Source organism: Dendropsophus ebraccatus, chromosome 4, assembly GCF_027789765.1.
Source record: "Dendropsophus ebraccatus isolate aDenEbr1 chromosome 4, aDenEbr1.pat, whole genome shotgun sequence".
Classification (NCBI taxonomy): Eukaryota; Metazoa; Chordata; class Amphibia; order Anura; family Hylidae; genus Dendropsophus; species Dendropsophus ebraccatus.
The window spans coordinates 6,361,710-6,377,455 of record NC_091457.1 but is presented as its reverse complement, the minus strand read 5'-3'; the positions used below and the strand labels follow the sequence as shown (position 1 = coordinate 6,377,455).

General features: G+C 49.5%; 1 protein-coding gene across 3 annotated transcripts in view; it reads left to right on the top strand.

Moving 5' to 3' along the window:
* Positions 1–15,746, top strand: part of IRAG1 (inositol 1,4,5-triphosphate receptor associated 1) — a 101,707-nt gene that overhangs the window by 31,935 nt on the left and 54,026 nt on the right. The gene's annotated exons all lie outside the window — the stretch shown is intronic.

Sequence of the window (15,746 nt, the reverse complement as noted above, 5' to 3'; positions counted from 1 at the left end):
GAGGAGGAGGGAACAGTACAGGAGGAGAAGGAGGGAACAGTGCAGGAGGAGGATTGAAGCTTTTCATGATTTATCTCCATGCCAAATAAAGTCAGAAACCAGAAAACTTCACAGACGTCATAAAAACTTTATAGATCGGTTATAAGTGAGAACAATGAGCTGCGGCCGAGAGAGCCATGAAGACCACACAATATGTCTCCCTTGTACAGTAATAGCATGTATTATACTCCAGAGCTGCACTCACCATTCCTCAGTTTATGAGATGAAATGTGACAGCATTCCCTGCTTGTTCAGTTTCTGCACAGAGTTTGCAGAATGCATTATAGGGATTAAACTTCATTATAGGGTTAAACTTCACTTCAAGTCTACTGATTCCAATAACACATAGTAGGAGTGTGATTGCAGCTCTGGGGTGATCCCACCAACAGAATAGTGTGTGCAGCTCTGTGGTATAAGGGTAGCTTCACACGTACCGTATCGCTTCGTTTTTATCGCTGCGTTTTTGGTTTGATTTTTACATGCGAGTTTTGATTTTCCCATGAAAATCAAAACTCGCATGTAAAAAACGCAGCGTTAAATACTCAGCGATACGGTACGTGTGAAGGCACCCTAATACCGAATGTAATGCTTCCTAGAGTTAGGGTATGTTCACACTTAGGGTACAAACACACACCGTATACGCAGCTTATTTACGGCTGCAATACGCAGCAGATACGCAGCAGATTAGATCTAAATAACTGAACACCGCATCAAATCTGCTGCGTATCTGCTGCGTATTTGCAAAGAACGGATGAAAAAAATGGCAAAAACGCAGTGTGAACCCAGCCTAAGGAAAACAGGCTGAAATTCCGAGTTGAACCCCTGCCACAGACTCTGCTCAGCATCCTGCCTGACTCAGTGGCATGTATAGGGATGTATAGGGATGTATAGGGATGTATAGGGTGGTCTCCACTCTCCGCTCAAAGAATTGACATGAGAAGAGTGTGAAGAGACCACAGATAACCTTACCCTCTAGTCCTGGCTGCCATATCTGTGACAGTGATGCTTTGGATCTGCACTTTCATGTCTCTATAGCTCTGGCTGAGGCTGCTCCCCTCCTCTGTACATTGCTGGGGGGAGACACCTGTACATCGCTGGGGGGAGACACCTGTACATTGCTGGGGGGAGACACCTGTACATTGCTGGGGGGAGACACCTGTACATTGCTGGGGGGGACACCTGTACATTGCTGGGGGGAGACACCTGTACATTGCTGGGTGAGACACCTGTGCATTGCTGGGGGGGGGGGGGAGACACCTGTACATTGCTGGGGGAGACACCTGTGCATTGCTGGGGGGGGAAACACCTGTACATTGCTGGGGGGAGACACCTGTGCATTGCTGGGGGAGACACCTGTACATTGCTGGGGGAGACACCTGTGCATTGCTGGGGGAGACACCTGTACATTTCTGGGGGAGACACCTGTGCATTGCTGGGGGAGACACCTGTGCATTGCTGGGGGGGGGGGGGAGACACCTGTACATTGCTGGGGGAGACACCTGTGCATTGCTGGGGGGGGAAACACCTGTACATTGCTGGGGGGAGACACCTGTGCATTTCTGGGGGGGAGGGGAGACACCTGTGCATTGCTGGGGGAGACACCTGTACATTGCTGGCGGGAGACACCTGTACATTGCTGGGGGGGGGGAGACACCTGTACATTGCTGGTGGTGGGGTAGACACCTGTACATTGCTGGGGGGAGGCACCTGTGCATTTCTGGGGGGGGGGGGGAGACACCTGTACATTGCTGGGGGGAGACACCTGTGCATTGCTGGGGGGGGGGGGGAGAAACCTGTGCATTGCTGGGGAGAGATACCTGTGCATTGCTGGGGGAGAAATACCTGTACACTGCTGGGGAAGACACCTGTGTATTGCTGGGGGGAGACACCTGTACATTGCTGGGGGGAGGGGGAGACACCTGTGCATTGCTGGGGGAGAGATACCTGTACACTGCTGGGGAAGACACCTGTGTATTGCTGGGGGGAGACACCTGTACATTGCTGGGGGGAGGGGGAGACACCTGTGCATTGCTGGGGGGGAGACACCTGTGTATTGCTGGGGAAAACACCTGTGCATTGCTGGGGGAGAGATACCTGTACATTGCTGGGGGGAGACACCTGTGCATTGCTGGGGGGGGGGGGGGAGACACCTGTGCATTGTTGGGGAGAGATACCTGTGTATTGCTGGGGGGAGACACCTGTACATTGCTGGGGGGAGACACCTGTACATTGCTGGGGGGAGACACCTGTACATTGCTGTGGGAGACACCTGTACATTGCTGGGGGAGACACCTGTGCATTGCTGGGAGGGGAGACACCTGTACATTGCTGGGGGGAGACACCTGTACATTGCTGGGGGGAGACACCTGTGCATTGCTGGGGGGGAGACACCTGTGCATTGCTGGGGGGGGGGTAGACACCTGTACATTGCTGGGGGGAGACACTTGTGCATTGCTGTGGGAGACACCTGTGCATTGCTGGGGGAGACACCTGTACATCGCTGGGGGGAGACACCTGTACATTGCTGGGGAAGACACCTGTACATTGCTGGGGAAGACACCTGTACATTGCTGGGGAAGACACCTGTACATTGCTGGGGGGAGACACCTGTGTATTGCTGGGGGGAGACACCTGTGCATTGCTGGGGGGGAGACACCTGTGCGTTGCTGGGGGAGACACCTGTGCATTGCTGGGGGGGAGACACCTGTACATTGCTGGGGGGAGGGGGAGACACCTGTGCATTGCTGGGGGGAGATACCTGTACATTGCTGGGGAAGACACCTGTGTATTGCTGGGGAAAACACCTGTGCATTGCTGGGGGGAGACACCTGTGCATTGCTGGGGGGAGACACCTGTGCATTGCTGGGGGGAGACACCTGTGCATTGCTGGGGGGAGACACCTGTACATTGCTGGGCAGGGCAGTTTCTAGGTTATTTTGACTACAGGGCGAATCTTGATAGAAGCGCCCCCCCCCCCCCCCCCATTCATTGACTCACAGGTGACGTCTTCTTTGATCCAAGGTGTTACTTTCCTTTTCCTCTCCATCCGGCCCAGACCACCATGATGATTTCTTGCAGCCACAATTCATCTCTTCTGAACCTGCCAGACAAACATCTTAGGCTCCGCACTTACAACAACTTCCTTCCACGTTTTTGTGTCATGTGCAGTAGAGTCAGTAGGTATGTGGGTTGCCTCCTGTATATAGGATCCCCTGCTGTGTCCTCATATAGTAATAATGCCCCCTGAGCCCTGTCCCCATTGTAATACTGTCCCCCTGTGCTCTGTCCCTATTGTATTACTGTCCCTGTGCTCTGTCCCCATTGTAATACTGTCCCCTGTGCTCTGTCCCCATTGTAATACTGTCCCCCTGTGCTGTCCCCATTGTAATAGTGTCCCTGTGCTCTGTCCCCATTGTAATACTGTCCCTGTGCTCTGTCCCCATTGTAATACTGTCTCTGTGCTCTGTCCTCATTGTAATACTGTCCCCTGTGCTGTCCCCATTGTAATACTGTCCCCCTGTGCTGTGTCCTCATTGTAATACTGTCCCCTGTGCTCTGTCTCCATTGTAATACTGTCCCCTGTGCTCTGTCTCCATTGTAATACTGTCCCCTGTGCTGTCCCCATTGTAATACTGTCCCAGTGTGCTGTCCCCATTGTAACTCTGTCCCCCTGTGCTGTCCCCATTGTAACTCTGTCCCCCTGTGCTGTCCCCATTGTATACTGTCCCTGTGCTCTGTCCCCATTGTAATACTGTCCCTGTGCTCTGTCCCCATTGTAATACTGTCCCCTGTGCTCTGTCCCCATTGTAATACTGTCCCCTGTGCTGTCCCCATTGTAATACTGTCCCCTGTGCTCTGTCCCCATTGTAATACTGTCCCCTGTGCTGTCCCCATTGTAATACTGTCCCCTGTGCTCTGTCCCCATTGTAATACTGTCCCCTGTGCTCTGTCTCCATTGTAATACTGTCCCCTGTGCTGTCCCCATTGTAATACTGTCCCCTGTGCTCTGTCCCCATTGTAATACTGTCCCCTGTGCTGTCCCCATTGTAATACTGTCCCCTGTGCTCTGTCCCCATTGTAATACTGTCCCCTGTGCTCTGTCTCCATTGTAATACTGTCCCAGTGCGCTGTCCCCATTGTATACTGTCCCTGTGTGCTGGGTGGGGGCTATATGGATGCAGGGGGGCGGCAGCAGAAGAGCGTGGTGGGCGGCGGCCTGGCATGCTTTCTACCCCGCTGGATGAGGTCCCGTGGGATGGCCACTAGCGCCCCCTAGCTGGCGGCGTCCCGTGCCATCGCCCGGCCCGCCCGGCCCAAGAAACGGCCCTGTTGCTGGGGGGAGACACCTGTGCATTGTTGGGGAGAGACACCTGTGCATTGCTGGTGGGGGAGACACCTGTGCATTGTTGGGGAAAGACACCTGTGCATTGCTGGGGGGGGGGAGACACCTGTGTATTGCTGGGGGAGACACCTGTGCATTGTTGGGGAGAGACACCTGTGCATTGTTGGGGAGAGACACCTGTGCATTGCTGGGGGGGGGGGGGGGGGAGACACCTGTGCATTGCTAAAGAGACGTCTGGGCGCTATGGACTGAGCTCACGCTGGGGTCTGGTGCTTGGTGGAGGGGCACCTGGGGAATACATAGAATTCTTGTTGGTGGTGAGAAAGAAGGAAAAAAAAGATTCTTTATTATTATACATATATATATATAAATAACGGTGGTGATCCAGCTCGGCAGAGTATGTTCTGTGCAGGTTGGATTGGCTTTGGTTACTGCCTGTGCGGCGTGTAGTGTCCGGTGGTCGTGTGTCCCTAGATGCAGATCTGCCATGTGATAATACAGTGATGAGCAGCCATGTATAGTGGCAGTGGCCCCCCCGTATCTGCAGCATATCCTGGTATATGAGCGGGCAGGGTTGGATGGTTTTGCGCTCTTCGCTGCCAGTGATTCCTCATTATACCATTAGTTCCCACGTGCTGCAGATAATGGATTTCGAGGAGTCGTTCAGGCCATTGCTGGACTATTAATAATCCTGGTTCCAGCCTCCCTGCCAGCGATATATATATAGACACCGCTTCCCTTCACATTGATCCATGAAATATTGTGTGTCCAGCGGGTCAGAGGTTAATACCAGCTCCCAGCGCTATGATAATGTTATCCCTCACAGGAGATGGGGGCCACTCCCTGCCCAGTATAGGGGACTTCTTCTGTGTTACATAGCATTGGTGGGGGGCTGTGACCCCAAAACTAACAGGGTTCAGGGGTCAGTACACCAAGAGCTATTGTAACTGATATAGCCCCGCCCCCTGGAAGACATCACGGATATATAATATAATAGAGAGGTAGTCACACCCCCTGTATATCCTGTGTACAGAGAGGTAGTCACAGCCCCGCCCCCTGTATATCCTGTGTACAGAGAGGTAGTCATAGCCCCGCCCCCTGTATATCCTGTGTACACAGAGGTAGTCACAGCCCCGCCCCTGTATATCCTGTGTACAGAGAGGTAGTCACAGCCCCGCCCCCTGTATATCATTTGTACAGAGAGGTAGTCATAGCCCCGCCCCCTGTATATCCTGTGTACACAGAAGTAGTCATAGCCCCGCCCCTGTATATCCTGTGTACACAGAAGTAGTCATAGCCCCGCCCCTGTATATCCTGTGTACAGAGAGGTAGTCACAGCCCCGCCCCCTGTATATCATTTGTACAGAGAGGTAGTCATAGCCCCGCCCCCTGTATATCCTGTGTACACAGAAGTAGTCATAGCCCCGCCCCTGTATATCCTGTGTACACAGAAGTAGTCATAGCCCCGCCCCTGTATATCCTGTGTACACAGAAGTAGTCATAGCCCCGCCCCTGTATATCCTGTGTACAGAGAGGTAGTCACATCCCGCCTCCTGTTTAGCAGTTATTATATTTCCCCAGACATGGGCGGTGGTCTCTGTGCTCAGCCATGTGCCCCCCATACCCGGGTAGATGGACGGGCCGGTGGTCCCTGTGCTCAGCCATGTGCCCCCCATACCCGGGTAGATGGACGGGCCGGTGGTCCCTGTGCTTAGCCATGTGCCCCCCATACCCGGGTAGATGGACGGGCCGGTGGTCCCTGTGCTCAGCCATGTGCCCCCCATACCCGGGTAGATGGATGGGCCGGTGGTCCCTGTGCTCAGCCATGTGCCCCCCATACCCGGGTAGATGGACGGGCCGGTGGTCCCTGTGCTCAGCCATGTGCCCCCCATACCCGGGTAGATGGACGGGCCGGTGGTCCCTGTGCTCAGCCATGTGCCCCCCATACCCGGGTAGATGGACGGGCCGGTGGTCTCTGTGCTCAGCCATGTGCCCCCCATACCCGGGTAGATGGACGGGCCGGTGGTCCCTGTGCTCAGCCATGTGCCCCCCATACCCGGGTAGATGGATGGGCCGGTGGTCCCTGTGCTCAGCCATGTGCCCCCCCATACCCGGGTAGATGGATGGGCCGGTGGTCCCTGTGCTCAGCCATGTGCCCCCCCATACCCGGGTAGATGGATGGGCCGGTGGTCCCTGTGCTCAGCCATGTGTCCCCCATACCTGGGTAGATGGATGGGCCGGTGGTCCCTGTGCTCAGCCATGTGTCCCCCATACCTGGGTAGATGGGTGGTCCCTGTGCTCAGCCATGTGCCCCCCATACCTGGGTAGATGTATGGGCCGGTGGTCCCTGTGCTCAGCCATGTGCCCCCCATACCTGGGTAGATGGATTGGTCGGTGGTCCCTGTGCTCAACCATGTGCCCCCCATACCCGGGTAGATGGATGGGCCGGTGGTCCCTGTGCTCAGCCATGTGCCCCCCATACCTGGGTAGATGGATGGGCCGGTGGTCCCTGTGCTCAGCCATGTGCCCCCCATCCCCGGGTAGATGGATGGGCCGGTGGTCTCTGTGCTCAGCCATGTGCCCCCCATACCCGGGTAGATGGATGGGCCGGTGGTCCCTGTGCTCAGCCATGTGCCCCCCATCCCCGGGTAGATGGATGGGCCGGTGGTCCCTGTGCTCAGCCATGTGCCCCCCCATACCTGGGTAGATGGATGGGCCGGTGGTCCCTGTGCTCAGCCATGTGCCCCCCCCATCCCCGGGTAGATGGATGGGCCGGTGGTCCCTGTGCTCAGCCATGTGCCCCCCCATCCCTGGGTAGATGGATGGGCCGGTGGTCCCTGTGCTCAGCCATGTGCCCCCCCATACCCGGGTTGATTGATGTGGCAGCTGACGTGGTGGAGGGCGCTATGTGATGTACATTAAACACCATGGAGTCCACTGTATACCTTTTCCTCTGTTATGATAACAAGGGGGATTATGGGAGGATATACATCTCCATTAGCCGCTGTGGTACATTAGCCCGGGGCAGCTGTCATCTGTCAGGCCTGCCGGAGACAGCCACAGGTCCCCCGTGTATGGATACCCCCGTGAGGGGTCCACTCCCTGTATGGATACATGGAGCCTGTCCTTATAGACTACCTTTCATCTATTCCCCCTATGGCTGTGGACGCCATGGTATATGTCAGAATGATGGGAACATGTGGCCAGTGGTCACCCAGCTTTCCCAGGCTCCTAGCTGCGGCCCGGTTCTCCGGGGACACATCAGATGGCAGTCGTTCTCTCTGATACTCATCCAGCTTTTAATGTCTATTACTACGTGACACTCGCCCTGTGCCGAAACCGCGCTTCACGTCCCTGACTGCATCACCGCCATTACAGGGGGACTGGGAAGAGAACAGCTGGCTGCAGGCGTGTATATATATATCTATCTATCTGCAGGAGACGGAGGCCGGATAAACACACAGAGACTTGGAGACACAATGACCGCAGCAGAGGAGCCCGCAGTCACATGATCCCAATAAACTCGCCATGGACACTCCGGCCTGCTGCAAGGGATTATGGGCCGCACTCTCCCTTATGGGAAACATCTGGATCCAGTCTGTGGGAGAAGTTCTCTGCAGGCCGGGGCCACATGTCACAGCTGACAGGACACTGCAGAAGCATAACCATATGTAATGGCACATCCAGTCTTCAAGGGGCGCTCCAGAGAAATTTTGGTTTCAGAAAGTTAAACAAATTTGTAATTTTGTGTCTTCCAGTACTTATCAGCTGCTGTATGTCCTGCGAGAAGTGTTGTTTTCTCTGCAGTCTGACACAGTGCTCTCTGCTGCCACCTCTGTCCATCTCAGGAACTGTCCAGAGCAGGAGCAAATCACCATAGAAAACTTATTCTGCTCTGTACAATATATATATATATATATATATATATATATATATATATATATATAGTAACATTTCCTGGGTCTTGCTGATTGTGTAACATCTCCTGCTGAATCCCAGTTCTTAAAAGGGAAGTGAACAGGAGGGGAGACTCCCCCGGGAGGCCATTCCTGGTGCCGTGACTGGACCATTACACGGACGTGCTGTTCTCTCCCAGACTCCTGTAATGTAATGCTGCTTGGAACGTCCAGGGTTTCTGTTACCCTTGATGGTCTATGGAATCGGAGGGCAGGACGTGCAGCATATCCTCCTGTAGGTATCTCTGCTGTGCATACTGTGCTGCTGTGCCAGGTGATCTCTGCCCACAAGTTCTTAAAGGGGTATTCCAATCTCTGCTAAGCACAGGAGATTGGTGGGGGTCCAACTTCTGGGCATGAGAATGGAAGTGAAGTGACCCCTGGAAAAATTGGAGAGTACTGTGCATCCATGGCCAGTGCTCCTTTAATTCTCTATGGCGATTCTGTACATTGCCGAGTGGTGAGAGCTCAGCAATTCTGAGAAGCCACATAGAGAATGAATGAAGTCACACCATAAGGAATGGGAAAGAAGGTGCACCTTACACGTCTCTACCCCGCTGGGTTCATTTCAAAATGCTGCATGAAAAGCTGCATGTGTGTTTCCAGCCTTACAAGGCTCCAGTCCAGTGCAGTCTCCAGGATCCTCGCAGGACGGACGGGATTATTCAAACATCCAAATGTTGTTTTTAGACCTAATTTTAGCCGAGTGCAAGCCCAGGAATATTAGGTAAGATATATACTGAGCACGAGGCTGATAACGGATGAAAATAACCACAAATGAAAAGCAGATGTCAAAGAGGAGAACTTCTAGATGATGTGTCAGGACCCAGATTTCCCCACAGAATCACCTTTTTTGGAGTTGTGCCGCTCTCAGCCAGACAGACGTCTGTAACCTCCAGCCCATCCGAGCGTCTCAATAAAAAAATCTCATTGAGTTATTAGTGCCGGATTATATAAGTGACCGAACACCCCCCCACCACCACCACCCACCCATCACAACCAGTGACTGAGATCTCATCGCCTTCAGTTATGATGTTATAAACTTCAATATAACTACTATAATACTGCTCCCTATCTGTAACAATAGAACTACTATTCTGATGTTGGTTTTAAATGTAGCTGAATAAGCTTTCGTGTCAGCCATGGGTGCGATGTGCAGCCATTTCTGTCTTTTTGGCTTGTGCATAACTACTATAATACTTCTCCTATATACAGGAATATAACTACTATAATACTGCTCCTATATACAGGGATATAACTACTATAATACTGCTCCTATATACAGGGATATAACTACTATATACTGTTCCTATATACAGGAATATAACTACTATAATACTGCTCCTATATACAGGGATATAACTACTATAAGACTGCTCCTATATACAGGAATATAACTACTATAATACTGCTCCTATATACAGGAATATAACTACTATAATACTGCTCCTATATACAGGAATATAACTACTATAATACTGCTCCTATATACAGGAATATAACTACTATAATACTGCTCCTATATACAGGAATATAACTACTATAATACTGCCCCCTATATACAGGGATATAACCTGCTTTCACCTCCCTCCCCCGATTCATGCTGAAATGAACCCCGAATAAACTGGAATACGTTTTACAGCAGACGGTGAGTGCTAGCTCTTTTTCTCATTTGGATTATAACTACTATAATACTGCCCCTATATACAGGAATATAACTACTATAATACTGATCCTATATACAGGAATATAACTACTATACTACTGCTCCTATATACAGGAATATAACTACTATAATACTGCTCCTATATACAGGGATATACTACTATAATACTGCTCCTATATACAGGAATATAACTACTATAATACTGCTCCTATATACAGGTATATAACTACTATAATACTGCTCCTATATACAGGGATATAACGACTATAATACTGCTCCTATATACAGGAATATACTACTATAATACTGCCCCTATATACAGGAATATAACTACTATAATACTGCTCCTATATACAGAGATATAACTACTATAATACTGCTCCCTATATACAGGGATATAACTACTATAATACTGCTCCTATATACAGGAATATAACTACTATAATACTGCCCCTATATACAGGAATATAACTACTATAATACTGCTCCTATATACAGAGATATAACTACTATAATACTGCTCCTATATACAGGAATATAACTACTATAATACTGCTCCTATATACAGAGATATAACTACTATAATACTGCTCCTATATGGATAACTCTTTTATCTTTCAGACCTGGTGCCTTTGCTGCTCTGTGATTGGCTGTCAGCTCTCAGTATTGCAGTATCATTGCTGGAGCAGTGCAGACGTCTTGCTGTTTGGATTATACATAGTTTGGCGGTTGCTGTGTTATGATTCCAGAATTCTCGGTATATATGGTGTTATACATCTTCTCTCCTCATTCTTATGAGGTTTTTCACACGTAAAGATTTTTGGTTGCAATTGGTGAAATGCCTACCGGAGTATATGGAGGGGGGCTAATTCACAAGGGGTATATACTACTGGGGACTAATTCACAAGGGGTATATACTACTTGGGGCTGACAGAACGGGTATAATGTATACTACTGGCGGCTAACACACAGGGAGTATATACTGCTAGGGGCTAACACAAAAGGAGTATATGCTAATGGGTGCTAACACACAAGGGGTATATACTACTGGGTGCTAACACACAAGGGGTATATACTACTAGGTGCTAACACACGAGGGGTAGATATTACTGGGGGCTAACATACAAGCAGTATATACTACTGGGGCAGCACACAAGGGGTATATACTACTGGGGGCAGCACACAAGGGGTATATACTACTGCGGGCTGCACACAAGGGGTATATACTATTGTTGGCTAAGAGAAGGGGTGTACTGTATGCTACTGGGGACTAACACACAGAGTATATATTAATGGGGGCTAACACACAAGCAGTATATACTACTGAGGATTAACACACAAGAGGTATATACTACTGGGGGCTAACACACAAGCAGTATATGCTACTAGGGGCTAACACACAAGCTTTATATACTACTGGGGGCAGCACACAAGGGATATATACTACCAGGGGCTAACAGAAGGGGTATACTGTATACTACTGGGGGCTAACATACAGGGAGTATATACTATTGGGGGCTAACACACAAGCAGTATTATCTACTGGGGGCTAACACACAACGGGTATATACCACTGGAGGCAGGACACAAGGGGTCTATACTACTGGGGGCAACACACAGGGCGTCTTGTTACTACTAGGGGCATCACACAAGTGGTAAACACTACTGGGGCAGCACACAAGGGGTATATACTAATGGAGGCAGGACACAAGGGGTTTTTAATACTGGGGGAAGTATGCAGGGCATCTATTTACTGATAGGGACAGCACACAAGTGGTATATACTACTGGGGCGGCACACAAGGGATATATACTACTGGAGGCGGCACACAAGGGGTCTGTACTACTGGGGGCAGCACACAGGGCATCTGTTTACTACTAGGGGCAGCACACAAGTGGTATATACTACTGGGCAGCAGACAGGGGGTATTTACTAATGGGGCAGCACACAAGGGGTATATACTACCAGGGGCTAAAAGAAGGGGTATACTACTGGGGGCTAACACACAGGGAGTATATACTACTGGGGGCTAACACACAACGGGTATATACTACTGGAGGCAGGACACAAGGGGTCTATACTACTGGGGGCAGCACACAGGGCGTCTATTTACTACTAGGGGCAGCACACAAGAGGTATATACTACAGGAGGTGGCACACAAGGGGTCTGTTCTACTGGGGGCAGGACACAAGGGGTCTATACTACTGGGGGAAGCACACAGGGCATCTATTTACTACTAGGGGCAGCACACAAGGGGTATTTACTACTGGGGAAGCACTCAAGGGGTATATACTACTGGAGCAGCCCACAAGGGGTCTATACTACATTGGGACAGCACACAGGGGCCTTATACTTTATAGGGACCTTATTTTGGGACACAGAGCATACTGAATTATTATGTGGGAGCACAGGGGGGAGTAACTTGTATGCAGGGGCACAGGAGACCTAACTACTGTATGTGCTGGAGCCTTAAATATTTCTCTGCTAGATTCTGGAGAAAGGATTCACGGCCAGGGGAAGACTTGAAGGTGGTCGGGGCTGGATTGAGAGAAAAAGAAAAGGTGAATGACTCTGATCAGAGAAGACGCCCCGAGTCACTGGATGTAACTGCACTCTGTTATAGGGTTCTAGTGATAGTGGTGTGGCGGTATTATGTATAGTCTATGCATGGATACAGGGATGAGGCGGGTGCTGTAAGAACACTCTCTTCTGTCCTGTGCGTCTGACCCTCGCTCCGGCCCCCGGGGGCCACCAGCGTTCTTGTCCTGCTAAATTAAGCTGAGTTTACAATAACAGAGCAGCAGAGTCCATACGGCGAGCACCGTGGGAAAAGTAGTGTTAGCGCGGTGACTGGGGCGGGGCTGCGGCTGCCATCTGGGATGAATGGAGGCGGCTGTTATTCCTCCCGTCTCCTGCGCGGCCGTGATGAATGAGCGGCCAGAAATAGAGCCGGTGTTATCCCAGCCGCTAATTCATAAAATCACAGCTGATGTAGCAGAGCCGAGACTGACATAGTACTGTGTGCTGTTACATAGGACTGCAGGTGACAGCAACTACATTATCTGTACTCAGAGATATCACTGTTATCTGTGCTGTTACATAGGACTGCAGGTGACATCTACTACATTATCTGTACTCAGAGATATCTCTGTGCTGTTACATAGGACTGCAGGTGATAGCTACTACATTATCTGTACTCAGAGATATCACTGTGTTATCTGTGCTGTTACATAGGACTGCAGGTGACATCTACTACATGATCTATACTCAGAGATATCTCTGTGCTGTTACATAGGACTGCAGGTGACATCTACTACATGATCTGTACTCAGAGATATCTCTGTGCTGTTACATAGGACTGCAGGTGACATCTACTACATTATCTGTACTCAGAGATATCACTGTGTTATCTGTGCTGTTACATAGGACTGCAGGTTACAGCTACTACATTATCTGTACTCAGAGATATCACTGTGTTATCTGCGCTCTTACATAGGACTGCAGGTGATATAGAGATATCACTGTGTTATCTGTGGTGTTACATAGGACTGCAGGTGACTACTACATTATCTGTACTCAGAGATATCACTGTGTTATCTGTGCTGTTACATAGGACTGCAGGTCACATATACTACATTATCTGTACTCGGAGATATCACTGTGTTATCTGTGGTGTTACATAGGACTGCAGGTCACATATACTACATTATCTGTACTCAGAGATATCACTGTGTTATCTGTGGTGTTACATAGGACTGCAGGTCACATATACTACATTATCTGTACTCAGAGATATCACTGTGTTATCTGTGCTGTTACATAGGACTGCAGGTGACATCTACATTATCTGTACTCAGAGATATCACTGTGTTATCTGTGCTGTTACATAGGACTGCAGGTGACATCTACATTATCTGTACTCAGAGATATCCCTGTGTTATCTGTGGTGTTACATAGGACTGCAGGTGACATCTACATTATCTGTACTCAGAGAGATATCACTGTGTTATCTGCGGTGTTACATAGGACTGCATGTATTCTTTCCTTGCATGTTGCCATACTGTGCCCAGATAAGTCATGCATACAGAGCTTTGATACATAGTATAACATCCTGTATACACATTGCTTATAGACACAGTGCCCAGATAAATAGTGCAAGCAGTGCCCATGTTATACCGCACACAGTTCCTAAGTAAATGTCCTGTACTTACCAGCAGTCCTGGCGCAGAATGTTCCCAAATACCCCTGTGAACTGAAAAGAGGCTTATCGAGATCTGTGCTAGCATACATGTGATATGATGAAAATACAACCCAGCAACTACATGGAGAGATGCCTACATGGGGTGGAGTAGGGGGGGGCAAAGGGATTAGCTACCTGGGGATACTACCTACTTGGGAAACTACCTGCACAGGGAGACCTAACTACTATGTAGACAGGGGCCTTACTACAATATGTGGACACAGAGCGGCCTAACTATTATACTGGGACATAGCGGGGACCTAATAAATATATATAGGCACAGAGGGGCCTAACTACTAGATGGTGGGCACAGGGATCTAACTATATGGGGGCACATAAAAGGCCTAACTACAATATGGAGGCACAGAGGGGCCTAACTATTATATGGAAACTGAGGGAAATGACTACTAAATAGGGACACAGAGAGTGCCTAACTACTATATGGGGACATAGGGAGACAACACAATATATATCCAAATAAATACTACAGTAAGCGAGATGTCCAGATATACAGCACAGTAGGGCAGATATACAGCACAGTAGGGCAGGTGTCCAGATATACAGCACAGTGAGGGAGATATAGGGTACAGTAGGGCAGATATACAGCACAGTGAGGGAGATATACAGCACAGTAAGGGAGATATACAGCACAGTAAGGGAGATATACAGCACAGTAGGGCAGATATACAGCACAGTGAGGCAGATAAACAGCACAGTAAGGGGGATATACAGCACAGTAAGGGAGATAAACAGCACAGTAAGGGAGATATACAGCACAGTAAGGCAGATATACAGCACAGTAAGGGAGATATACGGTACAATAAGGCAGATATACAGCACAGTAAGGGAGATATACAGCACAGTAGGGCAGATATAAAGCACAGTAAAGGAGATATACAGCACAGTAAGGGAGATATACAGCACAGTAAGGCAGATATACAGCACAGTAAGGCAGATATACAGCACAGTAAAGAAGATATACAGCACAGTAAGGGAGATATACAGCACAGTAAGGGAGATATACAGCACAGTAAGGGGGATATACAGCACAGTAAGGGAGATATACAGCACAGTAAGGGAGATATACAGCACAGTAGGGCAGATATACAGCACAGTAAGGCAGATATACAGCACAGTAGGGCAGATATACAGCACAGTAAGGCAGATATACAGCACAGTAAGGGAGATATACAGCACAGTAGGGCAGATATACAGCACAGTAAGGGAGATATACAGCACAGTAGGGCAGATATACAGCACAGTAAGGCAGATGTCCAGATATACAGCACAGTAAGGGAGATATACAGCACAGTAAGGGAGATATACAGCACAGTAAGGGAGATATACAGCACAGTAGGGCAGATATACAGCACAGTAGGGCAGATATACAGCACAGTGAGGGAGATATAGGGTACAGTAGGGCAGATATACAGCACAGTGAGGGAGATATACAGCACAGTAAGGCAGATATACAGCACAGTGAGGGAGATATACAGCACAGT